Source organism: Rhinolophus hipposideros (genome assembly GCF_964194185.1).
Source record: "Rhinolophus hipposideros genome assembly, chromosome: 12".
In the NCBI taxonomy this organism is placed as follows: Eukaryota; Metazoa; Chordata; class Mammalia; order Chiroptera; family Rhinolophidae; genus Rhinolophus; species Rhinolophus hipposideros.
This window is the reverse complement of record NC_138058.1, coordinates 40,554,585-40,569,544: the sequence shown is the minus strand read 5'-3', so window position 1 is coordinate 40,569,544 and position 14,960 is coordinate 40,554,585. Positions and strand designations below refer to the sequence as shown.

Here is a 14,960-nt window from a genome sequence, read left to right as displayed (position 1 = left end):
GACTGTCCATCTGGAAAACTCAGGATCCATGAAAAAAATCACTACAGTAAATAAATGAATTAATGAATGTATAAAATTAATAGCTTTCTTATACACAAGAAGTAATCTACTACAAAATATAATGATAAACAATAGCAAAAGGAACAACAAAGATGCTTGATAAAAATAGAAGAAACACTTGAACTAGCTGGGGTAAGAAGCTACTAATAAGAAATGTAAAAAAGAAACTGCAAAGGACTTTGAAAGAAAGAATTACTAATTAGAAAGATATACCTTGAAATTTGAAGCTGATGTTTTAAATCTGTCCATTGTCTCCTCATAAATCTATAGATTAAATTAATTTATAATAAAACTTCAACTGTATTAATTTGGTAACTTGATTCTAAATGTTTATTTTGAATGAATAAGAGTGTAATATAAACAAGCATTTTTGTTAAATGCTGAAATGTGTGCTATCGAATAATAACATATATTATAAAGTCATAAAAATGCTAGTGTAGGAATAAATAGATAGATTAGTGAAATATAATAAAAATTTTGGCCATATTTAAGCATACCAGAATTGATTGTATGATGAATATGGGTTAAATTGGTGGGAAAACAAGAGATTGGTAATATTAGTCAAGAGCTGCTATTTGGAAAAAAATTAAAATTAAATCTCTACTCATAATACATGTCAAAATAAGTTCCAGATAAGTTAAATATTTGCATATTAAAGTAAAGCCATGAAATTACTAGAAGAAAAATACAAGTAGATATCTGTAATCTTGAGTTTGACAAATTTCTAACATAATAACAAAGACAGAAGGCATATAAAATATGATTTTTGGGTTAATTTTACGTATGACTAACTAAAAATATTTAAAATCAAGTAGCACAGAATTTCATTTACGAATTTAAAGAAACCAACCGTTCATAAAACCTTGTGGACATAGGCTAAACATAATTAACATATGAACTCAATTCACAAATCAATATAAAAAACATGTCTATACACTAATAAAAAATTGGACAAACCATATGACCTAGTAATTTATAAAATAGGAAATACAGTTCACAAAGAGGCATACGATAATATTTTTTTAGCTTTAATAGTAAGGGGGTAAGGTAATATTAGAGATAAGGATTAAACAAGTTGAAAAAAGCAAGTAGGATAGGTTAGACAAGAGAAAACAAAACCCTGAGAAGAGCAAGGAAGATGTATAAGTTGAACTACTCTTTATTGTAAACATTTTACTCTCTTGGATGAAATAGACTTTCCTGTCACAATGAATTCAATTTTGGCCATGTAATTTTCTTTGACCAAAGCAATGTCTCTTTCAGGCAAAAGTTTTGAGAACCACTTTGCATTTTGCAAGATTTTCTTTTTATTGTCTATCGTGATAGAGAATGTATCCAATAGAGACTGCTCCCCTGGATCCAGAGTGAAAAGTTCATACGTATAGCAGACTCCCAGCATAACTGCAATGGTACTGTAGTCTGGGTGAGAAATGTGCCTTTGTTGAGATAAGCCACTGTAATGATGGGGTTATACAGCTTAACCTAGTATATTCTGACTGGTACATGTGGTTTACTTTATGTTTTCTGACTTCCTGTTGGAAAATTGACCCATCGTGTAGGGATTCCAAATAGAAGAAATAATCTACCTAAAAAATGTATCCAAAAGAGAGATTTGGTGGAAGAAAAATGTTAGCAGATGGGCTTGTCGTGAGTGGAAAGACAGGTAGAAAGTGATGAGAAATAAATGTATTAAAGACTAAAAAGGTAATAGAGGGTAGAGTATCAAATGTCTGAATAAAAGGTTTGCATTTAATTGAGGGCTTGACTGACATGGCATTTCAGCTTAGAGACTCCTGCTTTTTCCCTCTTTCTCTTAGTATTATATTTTTTCACTATTATTATTTTTATCTGAAGTATTTTCATGTGGAAAAGAATAGTTAGGATAGAGAAGTGGCATGTCAAATTATCAATGGATAAATATGTCACACAGTATCTCTGTTGCAAAGACGTGTATAAGAGTCATAAAATTCATAAAAACCTTAACTAGAGTTTTACCAGCAGAATTCTAAGAACGCTTCTTAACATATGAACTGTCCATTTTCCAAGGTGTCTAAAGAATAGAAAGATGTCCACAGAGAATGCAGGTAACAGAGAAGTTTTGTGTCAGCATAAAGCTTTGTGTGTGATAAATAAGACCAGAATGCAGACGCCCAAGCCCTCGCCTATTGAGAGACCTAACATAGTACTCTGGCTCAGCAGCTGTGAAACTCAGAGTTGGTATTTTGTGCAAAGATTTCAGATTCATGGTGGAAGACTGAGACATAAACTGTATTTGCCTCTTTGCATGGTAAGTGGCATGCAGCTTTGCAGTGTGTGTAGTGTGGGAACGCTGAGGACATGGGCAGGTCACAATTACCAATCAATAGTGGCATAGCAGCTTTGAGATATCCTGAATGTGAGTACCAACTGCTTCCATGGCTTTCTCTCTCACTATTTAACCTTACTTTTTCCTCTTAACTGCCTTTTATAAAGCTCTGCAGTATCTTCTTTTTCCTCTGACTTCTTTAATGTCTGTGGACCCCATGTTTCTGTCTTTTGTCATCAATCCTTTCTCTGCATAATTTTTCTGTTTTTTTGTTTGTTTGTTTTTCCCTAGAGTTCAGTATCAGTTACATTTGATAACACCTACATCTGTGTCTCTGGATCAAACTTTTTTACTGAAATCCAGGATTATATCTTCATTACCCTGACTGTTCAAGTTGTCCTAAATGAATCCATAATTGTACCTCTAATGCACAACTCATGGTACCATCATTCACCAAAATGCTAAAACTCAACGGCCAAGGTGTTACCCATAAACTTCCATTTCTTTTAATCCCTGTATCTTATTACTCTTTAAGTTTTATCCATCACATTTCTTGAATGTTTCATGTGTTTGTTTCCTCCTATCCATCTGAATTGGTCATTATGACCTCTCACATAGACTATGTTTGTAATAACACCTCAAAAGATCTCCTTGGTTCTAGCCTTCTCCTTCTCCAACTTATCCAACTTATCTTACCCCTACACCAAGAATTATGATTCTACAACACAAATAAGATCCCATTATTCCACTTCTTAAAACCTTCCAATTTTTCTCCAGTGCATAACCATAGTATTCATTTCTGTGTGCTCACGAGGTCCTTTGTGATCTGGCATCTCCAACTGAGTTCCACTCATATTACTCGGTGCCCCTAGATGTGAGCACCTTATGCTGCCTTGCACCTCTTGTCTGTGTACATGCTTCTCACTCTGTAATAGCCCTCTACTGCTTATCCACTGGCCAATCTCCTACTCTCCATTCAGGAATCTCCTAAATGCCCTCTGTGAAAAGCCAGGTAGAAAGTGCTTTTATGTCAGGCTGTCACTGTATCTTCCTTCCTCAAACCTCATTTAGCCATTATCATTCACAGTTCTTTGTTTGTTACTGGTTAATTTTTATAATAGACTGTGTACTCCTTCAGGAAAAGAACCATACCTTTATATATCCAGAACTCAGCTCAGTGCTTGGCACATAGTTAAGTGATCAATAAAAAAAAAAGTGTTAGGTATACGAATACATAAATAAATGCATAAATTTTTGCCTATAAATTAATTTGGTATATTCCACCTTCTTGTGTACTGGGAACAATAGTTTGAGAATACCTTAGTGACTTACTAACTTTATTTGCCCTTGAGATCAACAAAGTTATGGCAATCAATCTAGTGAAGTAGCATTGGTACTGGGTGAGGACCAGCGGGCTAGCAAGGCTAGATTTCTTGTGCTTATTTTTACATTTATGGATAATTAAAAATTATTTTTTCTATTTTGGTTAGTGTCTTGCGTGTCCAGATAGAGGCAAAGCTGCTTGATATTAAAAAGTCTTTCTTTGGTTAGATTTCAAAAAAGAATCATTAAGGCTTTTGAGAAAAATATTTAGTTGTCATTTGTCAACTTAAAAAAAAAGCATAAACTATACTTTTGAGTAATCTGTATAAAATTTGTACTTTTGATTCAGTAGCCAAATCTAGGTTGTTCTGAAAATTGTTGCTGATTTTAAGTAATTCAGACTTTATAGGTCATACAATGATGTATTTCCTTAGTTTCTGAGACCAGCTCTATAATAAACTTGTAGGTGAAGCAAGCTGGTGGTTGTAGGTGGGGAGAGTTATTTTTATTTAATGAAAATTATGTTATACAAACAGCAAAACGATTGTTTAAGACAAGGCATCTAAGAATTTTGTTAGATAAGACTCAAATGAAAATGAAATAAGGTTATTTTGATTCAAAAGCTGCAGACTTCGCCTGGTTGTGAAATGAAGGGTTCTTGAGGTTGTAGTCATAGCAACCAGCACTGAGGAAGCTAAGCTTTGAGTGCCCTTGGCCTCTTTCACTGTCAGGATATAGATCTCTTATCAGAAGAAATGATGTTGGCAAGTTGGTAGTAAGAAAGCATCAATTGAACCATTTACCACCATAAAATATCTTGTATAATTAACTCATGGTTATGATTCTTAGGTAGCCTCCTATCAATAGTAAACCCAAAGCTTTTGGTTTTCTTCTTTCTGCTGCTTTTATTTTATTTTATTTTTTAACTAAAGGTATTTTCAGTTCATTGCCACATGGGCCTCAGTTTGTGTTGTGCCTGTTCTTACTGTAAAGAGTATCCTATCATTTACTTCTCTCTATCCCTGCCTTGGTTACTCCCTTAACAGCCTCATACAATAAATTCTCAACATGTTAAGAGAAAATTGATGGCACAATGATTTTCTCAGTGTAGGAAAGACACTGAGGGGACACATAATTTCTTTCAGGAGGTTTACTTTTAAATAAAGATTAGATCCACTGCTTTTGAAAAGCATCTTAAAGCTAGCAGTGGTTTCTGAAACAGAAGTTTAATTTAGACTTTTGCAAAGTTTTCCTCTTATTTCTCTTCTGCAATTCACCCCCTTTTCACTATCACTCCAACCATAAGTATACAATGAAATCTATGTATTGGTCGTTAACATTGCTCAATGATGGTTAAGGTAGGAAAGAATGTTGGAAACATTAGAAAAGTAGAATAATGATAACAATATAATAAAGCTTTCTGAGCTTGTAAAGTGAAATTTTGTGCTAAACACTTTATGTATTACTAGTTCTTTTAAATCTCAGTAATGTATCATCTTCATATTATAAATAAGGAAATTTGGTCGTAGGAAGGTTTAACAACTTTATATAGGTTAATAACTAGCATGTGTTAGAACTAGAACTTAAACCCAAACTTTTCTGGCTCAAATTTTCCTGGCTCCAACATCTTAAACTCTCCGTTGCCTCCAAACACCAGATCTTCAGGGAGTAGGCTGTCAGGTTGACCTTAAAATGACACCTCTCTTCTGAGTAATTCCTTTTGGCTTCCTATTTCTTATCAGGCCAAGTTCATTAATTTAGTCAGTAAATATTTATTGAATGCCTACTACATGGCAGGTGATATTTTAGACACTAGGAATATTTATGAATAAGACACATTAGCACCCTGAACTTATGGATCCTACAATTTAATGGAGGACAAAACTCAAGCAAGAAAGCAAGTAAATAAACAAGATTATTATACGTTGTGATACATGGTCTGATGGAAAAAAATAAAACAGTGATGTAATGTATCTCAAAGTGTGTATATATAATGGTTAGAGGTGGGGTAAAACGAAGACATTAGGAAATAACTATTTATGAAGGAAACATTTGCTCTAAGACTTGAATGATGGAAGGGGGACATCCAGTCATAGATTAGGCTAGAAGGTTATTTGGGCAGAAGTTCTGAGGGAGGAATATACTTAGCATATTTCAGAAATTGAAAGAAGGTATGAATCAAGCAAAGTAAGAAATGAAAAAAGAATGGTACAGTATAAGATTGGGGAAGTGAGAAGGGGTCAGATTACATGGGATATTGCAGACCCTGAGAAAAAGATTACAGTTTATTCTACATGCAAAGGGTAACTTTTAGAAGGTATTACATAGGATAGTAACATAATCTGATTTATGCCTGTAAAACAATGCTGTTTGGTGGGAAAATGGATTTTAAGGGAATGGAGAAGAATATAAATAAGGAGATCTGTAAAGAAACTCATAGGTATTCTGAATTAGAAATGATGGTGGTTTGAAGCTGGTGACTGTGGCACTGGACATAAATGGACAGATTCAGGGTACATTGTAATGGCACTGTCAATAGGTCTTGATGGTAGATGGATATAGAGGTATGAAAGGTAGGGTAGAATTAAGGACAGTTTTGAATTAAGAGCAACTCTTCAGCTTTGGTGTTGAGTGACCAGGTAGATGAATGTGACATTTACAGAGATACAGACAACTGGGTGAGAAGCAGATAAAGGGGACCAAAGTTTTGCCACCCTGAAGCTGCCTTTTGCGATATTGATTTTAAGCGGGTAATTAAAAAGTAAAAGACTCAGAAAGAACTTTTGACCCTCTTCCTTACCTGTCCAAGAGATTCAGACAGAAAAACTTGCTTCAGAAAGGAAATCAGGATATCTGCCTTAGCCTAATTTGAATTAAATATGGTAAATGGGAGGGCTTCAGGCAGGGGCCTATTAGATAGATACCCTGTGTCCTATTGTTTCTGAGCTGCCCAGCAAGAATTTGCCGGCTATGTGTCTTCTCCTCTTCCTCAACTACCTATAAGTTGCCCATTCTCACTTCCGAAATCTAAGACTTCATTCCCTGTCTTTTCTTCTTTGTCCAAACTGTTATATACCCAATGTTGCCTCGCTGTCTTTAGAATTTTCATGCTTATGTGAATTTCCCATGCAAGTGTATTAAAATTTGATTGTCTCCTGTTAATTTGTCTCTGTTAATTTGACTATGAGTCCAGCTATAAGAATTTAGAACATAAAAGAAAAAGTATTATTTTGTTAGCCCCACACAAGTTATATTTAAGGTTAAATCCAAATTCTTTAACCTGGTACCCACCTATGTGTACTTATGTCTAGTTAGGTGCTAGCTACATAGTAATATTTAATAAATACTTATTGAATTGACAGGTGGAAGAGTCAGAGTGCTTATTTAGTTTCTGTCAAACTCAGATGAAGTCATACACTGAGAAATGCTTATCGATTCAAGAATCCTATTGCCTAGATTATGGAAAAGGTAAATTTTGTCCCATTAGTCACTAAATAGGCCTGTACTCTAAATTGTAAAAGTGCCTCCTCATAATTCACCTGATTCTGTAAAACCCCTATTAATACACTGTAAGAAATAGTATTCACTTTCTAAGTGAATATAATATTTGTATATTGGCCCCAGCTGGAGAGCTCCATTGTCATTTCATGAAAAGTAGCTTTCTTTTCCCTTTGGGGTAAATTGCAGGTACTTGCAAATAATAGAAAACGTGACCCATGTTCCATATGATAAGGGAAATATCTCAAATCATCCAGATTGTTCAACAAGACAGACTTATTTTTTTCATTCTTATTTTAATTGTGGTAATATCAGCCTCAGAGCTCATTAAGATTTTTTTAAGGCATTGTATCTTGGGTGTAAAATATTTTTATTGAGAAAATGAATTTTTTCCTGCCTTGAGAATAGCTCCCTAATTAGAAAGCACATACCATTAGAGCAAGTATATCACATTAAACATACACTCTGATGAATTGATAATTCATCTCAATCTCAAATTATAACCATTTTATTACCTTTCTGCAATAAACCTCTAGAGAAAGGAGAAAAAAAGCACCAAAATATTTTGAAAAATTGGACTATTGTTGGCTCACTGAAGTCTCCTTGACAGTCATGGTTGCCTAGATAGTTTATAACAATTTGATAATTTTCTCTCATTCCTTTAGCAGCCAGTCTGCATTTGAACCTGCTGCCTCCAACCCGCCACCCTACCAAGACTGTTACATAACTTTTGTTTTTCAATAATCTCAAAAAAATTATCTCATTTGAAGGAGCTGCAAGAAACGTTACCCGAGTCATCATTAAAATATCCTCCACTTATTCTAGACATTATGGTGATTATATGAGGAGCATGATCTGGATCTTCCCGCAGACAATAAATAGTGCCAACAGGGAATGATTGTCTGCTGTTGTCACAGAATCAGCAGTTTAAGGCAGTATATAATACATTAGCTTTCAAATTTTCTTCATTAGAAACTCTCCAAGTTTAATTTACTCAATTGTGTGGAGGTTAAAGATCTGCTGGTACAGCACTCATCATTAACAGTGATTATTCATCGTCACTCTTCAGTAGGCAAATTCTACTTTTTGAGATTTTCTCTGCTAACGAGAATTAATAGGAGCTAGGAAATTATAGTGGAAGATCCAGGGCATAACTCTAAAGCTTTAGACTTAAAAACAGAGAGCAACCTAAGAGTGCCATTCAAGGGGACAGAGTTGGGTCCTTATCAGTGTAGAAGGAAAATGTCAGCAGCAAGAGGGACGCAGGAATGACCAAGATGGCTGGCCTTCCTTTTTTCCTCAGCTTGACCAAACTTTAGACAGGTTCTTCCTGACATTAGGCCCTTGACCTGCCTTTTCTTAGAATACTATTAACTTCAGAATACTTGAAGTTGTAAATTATGCCCCATTAATATGTAAATCTTCTACAATCCAGGAATATCTTTCTCTAGGATCTGGGAGCTATCTCTTTGAGCTGTACACATCAAGAAAGCTAAGTAGCTCCCCATCTCCCATTCTCTGTGGGAGAGAAGCCCAACTTTATTTTTTATTTTTTTTAATTTATTGGGGTGACAATTGTTAGTAAAATTACATAGATTTCAGGTGTACAATTCTGTATTCCATCATCTATAAATCCCATTGTGTGTTCACCACCCAGAGTCAGTTCTCTTTCCATCACCATATATTTGATCCCCCTTACCTTCATCTGCCACCCCTCACTCCCCTTACCTTCTGATAAACTACCACTAAACTATTGTGTCTATGAGTTTTTGTTTCTCATTTGTTTGTCTTGTTCTTTTGTTGTTTTTGGTTTATATACCACATATCAGTGAAATCATATGGTTCTCTGCTTTTTCTGTCTGACTTATTTCACTTAGCATTATACTCTCAAGATCCATGTTGTCACAAATGTTTCTATATCATCTTTTCTTACTGCCGAATAGTATTCCATTGTGTATATATACCACAACTTCTTTATCCATTCATCTATCAAAGAACATTTTGGTTGTTTCCATGTCTTGTCCACCGTAAACAAAGCTGCAATGAACATTGGAGCACATGTGTTTTTATGGATAAATGTTTTCAGATTTTTGTTTGTTTGTTTGCTAAGTGTTGTTTATTCTGCAATCAAGGTTCAGAAATGTGGGGACACAACTGTAGGGAGAAGAATCTGTAGGTGTCACTTCACGACGGGCTTCGCAGAGTAACCACCCACTTCTGTTTAAAGTGAACTTAGTGACAATGGTGACAAGTGGCCTATTTGTGACCCACTGTGGGTACTTGTGCTCTAGTCTCTAAGGACCAGCGGGGCCTTCACCTATTTGGCCACCTCCTTGCCACTCAGCATCGTGACAATGGCGAGAGCAAACTCGAAGCTGGTCCCTGGCCCCTGGCTCGTGAGGATCAGGCCGTCCTGTTCCACTCAATTCTCCCGAGTAGCTGTAATGACTTCCATTCATCATTTTGTCTTTCGCAAGTGGGTGTGTTGTAACTTTGCCTACAAAACCTATTTCATGAGCCAACAGAGCCGTAGGACCTGCACAGAGAGCACCTATGAGGACCTTCCTCTTCTCTTGCCCCTTCAGTATCTCTTTCACAGCAGCAGACTCAGATAAATTCTGAGCACCCAAATTTCCTCCTGGCAGAACCACCACGTCATGAGGTCCCTCTTTTTTTGCATCTTCCAGACTGGCATCAGGACAAATGACAACATCTCGGCTACATTGTACTGGGTCTTTTCCAGCCAAACCCATGATGGTGACCTGAATTCCAGCTCGTCTCATGACATCTACAGGAATGACGGTCTCCATCTCCTCTGCTCCTTTAGCCAGGATGACCAGAGCTCTTTTGGAAGCCATTTTTACGTTGTAGTTTTTAAAGACTACGCACTGTGCAGATACACTCCGCCGGACTTCTGTTTTCAGATTTTTGGGGTAGATACCCAGGAGAGGGATTGCTGGGTCATATGGTAATTCTATTCGTAATTTTTTGAGTAACCTCCACAGTGCCTTCCATAACGGTTGCACCAGTCTGCATTCCCACCAACAGTGTATGAGGGTTCCTTTTTCTCCACAGCCTCTCCAACACTTGTTACTATTTGTCTTGTTGATGATAGCCATTCTGACTGGGATGAAGGAATATCTCATTGTGGTTTTTATTTGCATTTCTCTGATGATTAGTAATGTTGAGCATATTTTCATACGTCTATTTGCTATTTGTATGTCCTTTTTGGAGAAATGTCTCTTCAGGTCATCTGCCCATTTTTCAATTGGATTGTTTGTTTTTTTATTGTTGAGTTTTGTGAGTTCCTTGTATATTTTGGATATTAGCCCCTTATCGGAGGCATTATTTGCAAAAATCTTCTCCTATTCAGTTGGTTGCCTCTTTATTTTGTCGATGGTTTCTTTTGCTGTGCAGAAGATTTTAAGTTTTATATAGTCCCATTTGTTTATTTTAGCTTTTACTTCCCTTGCCTTTGGAGTCATATTCATAAAATGCTCTTTGAACCCAAGATCCATAAGTTTAGTGCCTATGTTTTCTTCTATGCATTTTATTGTGCTTAAGTCTTTGATCCATTTTGAATTAATTTTGGTACATGGTGACAGATAGCAGTCCAGTTTCATTCTTTTGCTCTTGAAGCCCAACTTTATTGGTCTTAATGATCCACAGTTAGCTAACACAGCTGGCCTAATTACATTGACCAACTCCACCTCTACTTTTTGATGGTTTTCACTCTAAAGGTCTGGAGAATGGGTCTTGCATATTTGCCTTCTTGAAAGCTCCAGTCTTAATTATGAGATGACTCTGGAATAGTCTTCCTACTATTCTAAGCAGTCGAAAATAAATGAGACTGGGACCAGTCTTTTAAAGTGGATCCTATTGATGACTTCCATGAGAATTACTTGGATAACTAATAAAATGCAAATTTCTGGACCATTGCAGTAAGTCTTAAAATTAAACTACTCATGAGGCATCAGAAGCTCTCTCTTAAACAAGCTCCTTGGTTCTTTCTTTAACACAATAAAATCTGAGTGTAACTGTTGTATAGTAAGTAATTATTCTACAGTAAGCCTGATAATAAAAAAGAATATGAGGAAGTCATGTAAAAGATAGAATTTGAAACAATGGAAGGGAGGTTATGTAATGATAAAAGCAGAGGTGGAGGTTTGTACTGAGACAGAAAATCTTAAATCACTTGATTTATCTTCCTGTGTTTGATTTTCCTATAAAGGACCTCATCAACTGAGAATATGTTGTCCTCTTAACATTTTCTATTGAAGAAAATTCTAGAATTTTTCTCACTTGTTCATCAGAATGTACAATGATTGTTTGGCAATGCTTCTTTGTAAATCACCCTGAAGTTCTTACTGCAACTGAAATTTATTTCTTCTTGTTCTACCCATTGCAGTTGTGGGAAACTAGTGATAGTTACAGGAGAAAAAAAAAAACAAAACTCTTCCCTTTTATACTTATTTTTCCAAATGAACAATTACATTTATTACTTTTTAAAACATTTTTAAATGTTCTATGATTTATGGAATAAAGAAATAGTGTCCTTGAAAATCGCCACTGGTCAAATGACTTTCAGCACAGTGCTGTTGTTAATTTTTGTAGACCCCTACAGGGAAAAGGTTTCCTTTCTCTTGATCCCCCTGTTCTTGTAATTAATAACTTCCATCTCTTTAAAATCTATTCTGAAGGAAAGCCCTGTCAACAACTGTTTACTTAGAGAGCACGAAGTTATTATGTCACTTTGTTTCTTTCTTATATTTCCACTTTAGGAAATTTCCCATTGTGAAATCAAACATTTTCCACCATTAATGAGGAGAAAAAGTCATTCAAGTAGCAAACATGTGTTTCTGGCACCTCTGAAATTTACCTGTTTCCTCCTGTCATAGCACCTTCTCTAAAACAAACCTTTCCCTAAGAAAAACTATGCACCCCAGGCCGTGTCCGGGGGGGCGGGGGGGGGGGGGTAAGAAAATGGCTCCCTCTTAATCAATATAGAAAACCATGAAGGAAAGAGTTGAAAATAAAGTAATGGAAATCTAAATATTACAATAGCTTTCCTGCTTGGAACACATTTTGGTCTATGTTTTCCTAGTCTTGTACTCATTTCCTAGCCACTATCACAAGATGAAGTATTTAGACTTAAATGTGGATTTTGCCTGCCTCAGCTTCCTACCTCTGTGGGCTAGAGAGCCCAGGCACAGAATGTGGGACGCTAGGATCATCTCTGACCTGAAAATGTGCCACATCTGAAATGCCACACTATACCTTACTTCAGGATGGAGAACCAGGAGAGAGAGCAAGGACGCTAAAGAGATGGCTTCTCCACGCACACAAATCTTCTGATAATTAGCAATCACGGAGGGGAATACAGGAAATTGTAAGTAAGTTAAATTGCTTTTTTGTTTTAATGTTCTCCTTTTTTTGCATCCATCCTGTGTGGAAAGCTCCCCTCTGTGTGTGAAGCTGCACTGCAACCTTCGGTAAATTAAAGTCTCAGTGCGGGACTAAAGCTTAAAGAGCTTTCTCACACAGAGCCTTTTATTTTTAGGAGTGGATAAAGCAGGGGCTCTCCAGCACACTTAGATTGGGAGAAACACTGTGCCCTAAGACATTAAGACACTATATGAGGCTTCTAATGCCCAGAAGAGGATGTTATGCATGCTCAGAGAAATGAACTTTGGAGATATACTCTGCTCTGCTTATAAATTGCCTACATAGTTTTTATTTTTGTAAAGCTAAAGATAATGGAGGTCTTCTGCTCAAAATAATGAAATAGCATATCGGAGGCTTGATGCAATTCTAAGTGGCTGTAGAATCAAGGATTGGGGTAAGAGAGATCAGTATTAATGGAGTGGAGATTAGAGGTTTGGGAAGGTAATCACTGCAAAAGAGAAGACATTGGCTCTGCATACATAGGAATTAGAGCAGAAATTTAAAAAATTGCATCTGGGCAGAACCTGAAAAGTGTGGATGGAAAGGTGGATCAGTAGCAACCTTCCTGTGTGGAAGAATCATCCATTTTCTTCTTCAACATTTATCAAACAAGTGTTATGTGTCAAGTGTTGTGCTAGATCCAGAGGCTGCTGTGGAGAACGAGACAGAAAGTGCTTCATAGAAAAGGAAACATTTTAGCTGGGACTTGAAGAGTGCATAGAGATTTTCCAGGCAAAGAAATGGAGAAATAGTTCAGATTGAGGAAACAGCATGCCCAACGGCATATTATGGAAGAGAATATTTTGTTAAAATACATTTAACATTTCATTTGTGGGAAGAAAATAAAGTAGAAATGAGCTGAGGTTAAGATAGGGAAGGAGATGAGCCTGACCAGCAGATATCCAGGAAGGCAAGAGAGTTCTGGAGTTCTGCACTACGTGAGCACAAGAGTGGTAGGTAGAGAACAGGGTGTATATGTGCCAGAGAGCCAAGAAGCAACTCCAGCCATGTGGAGTCTGTGAGGTGAACTTGATTCTCTAACATAGCTCTGGGCCATCTGGTGCTTCTTACATTTTCACTATTAAGGTAGAAACCAGTTCCAGGTTGTTAAAAAGCAGTTTTATGTATATGCCTACTTGGAAAATAAATTGAAAGCATGAGAATTCACAAAATTTATTGAGGTTTTATTATGTGCAGGACATTATACTATGTGAAATTAATATGGTGAAGTGCTTGCCCTCAAGAAGCTTATAATTTAGCAGGGAAGAGATTTATACACTTCAATGGAAGAGGCTGTAGAATGCTCATGCTTCGGCTGGGAAGGATAATGAACCAACCTCAGGCCTGAAAGCAATGGGCCAAATGCTTACATGCAATTCCCCTGCTAAGTGAAGTACAGGTTATTGTCCAGTTTAGAAATGAAACTCCGATAGATGGTTGGATAAAGAAGATGTGGTTTATGTACACGATGTAATACTATTTTGCCACAAGAAAAGATGAAATAGTGCTATTTGCGACAACATGGAAGGATCTTGAGATTATCATGCTAAGTGAAATAAGTCAGACAGAAAACGTTGAGACCCATATGATTTCACTAATATGTGGTATATAAAACTGAAAACAACAAAGGAACAAGAGAAACAAATGAAGAAACAAACACTCATAGACACAGACAATAGTTTAGTGGTTACCAGAGGGTAAGGGGGGAGGGGGTCGTAGATGAGGGTAAAAGGGATCAAATATATGGTGATGGAAGGAGAACTGACTCTGGGTGGTGAACACACAACATGATATATAGATGATGTATTACAGAATTGTACACTGGAAACCTATGTAACTTTACTAACAATTGTCACCCCAATAAACTTTAATTTAAAAAGAAAAAAGAAAAAGAAATGAAAATCATGCTCAAAAACTTCCCCAAGGAACCCAGTTAATAAATGTCAGAGCCAAATGAGCTCAAGTCTACCTGATACCAATTCCTGTTTATCTCCTAATGTGGACTGTCCCAAATCAACAGCAGAATGAAAACACTTGGAACATAAAAAAGAAACCTAATTTTTCTTTTGCTCCGTCTTGTTTAGTTTGAAGGGTGCTGGGAAGACTTTGGGGGGAAGGAAGAGAACTCCAGATGCAGAGATTTATGTAAAGAAAGGCTGTCAGGCTGGCTGTTCCAACCCTCAGCAGTGGCATTTATCTTGGTCAGTTTACTACAGACTTGGATCTGTTTCTGAGGAATTGGATCAAGATAAGTGACTCACTGTCGTGCCGGGGACCCTGATCACTGCGCCATTTGTCGTGCAGGGTGTCAGGTAGGGTGTCAGCTCCC

At 36.6% G+C, this 14,960-nt stretch overlaps 1 pseudogene across 1 annotated transcript; it reads right to left on the bottom strand.

The window, feature by feature from the left end:
• Positions 1-9,473: 9,473 nt before the first annotated feature.
• LOC308505861 (Parkinson disease protein 7 homolog) lies at positions 9,474-10,059 on the bottom strand (annotated as a pseudogene). Its single transcript has one exon. The product of its transcript is annotated as a Parkinson disease protein 7 homolog (transcript).
• Positions 10,060-14,960: the final 4,901 nt, after the last annotated feature.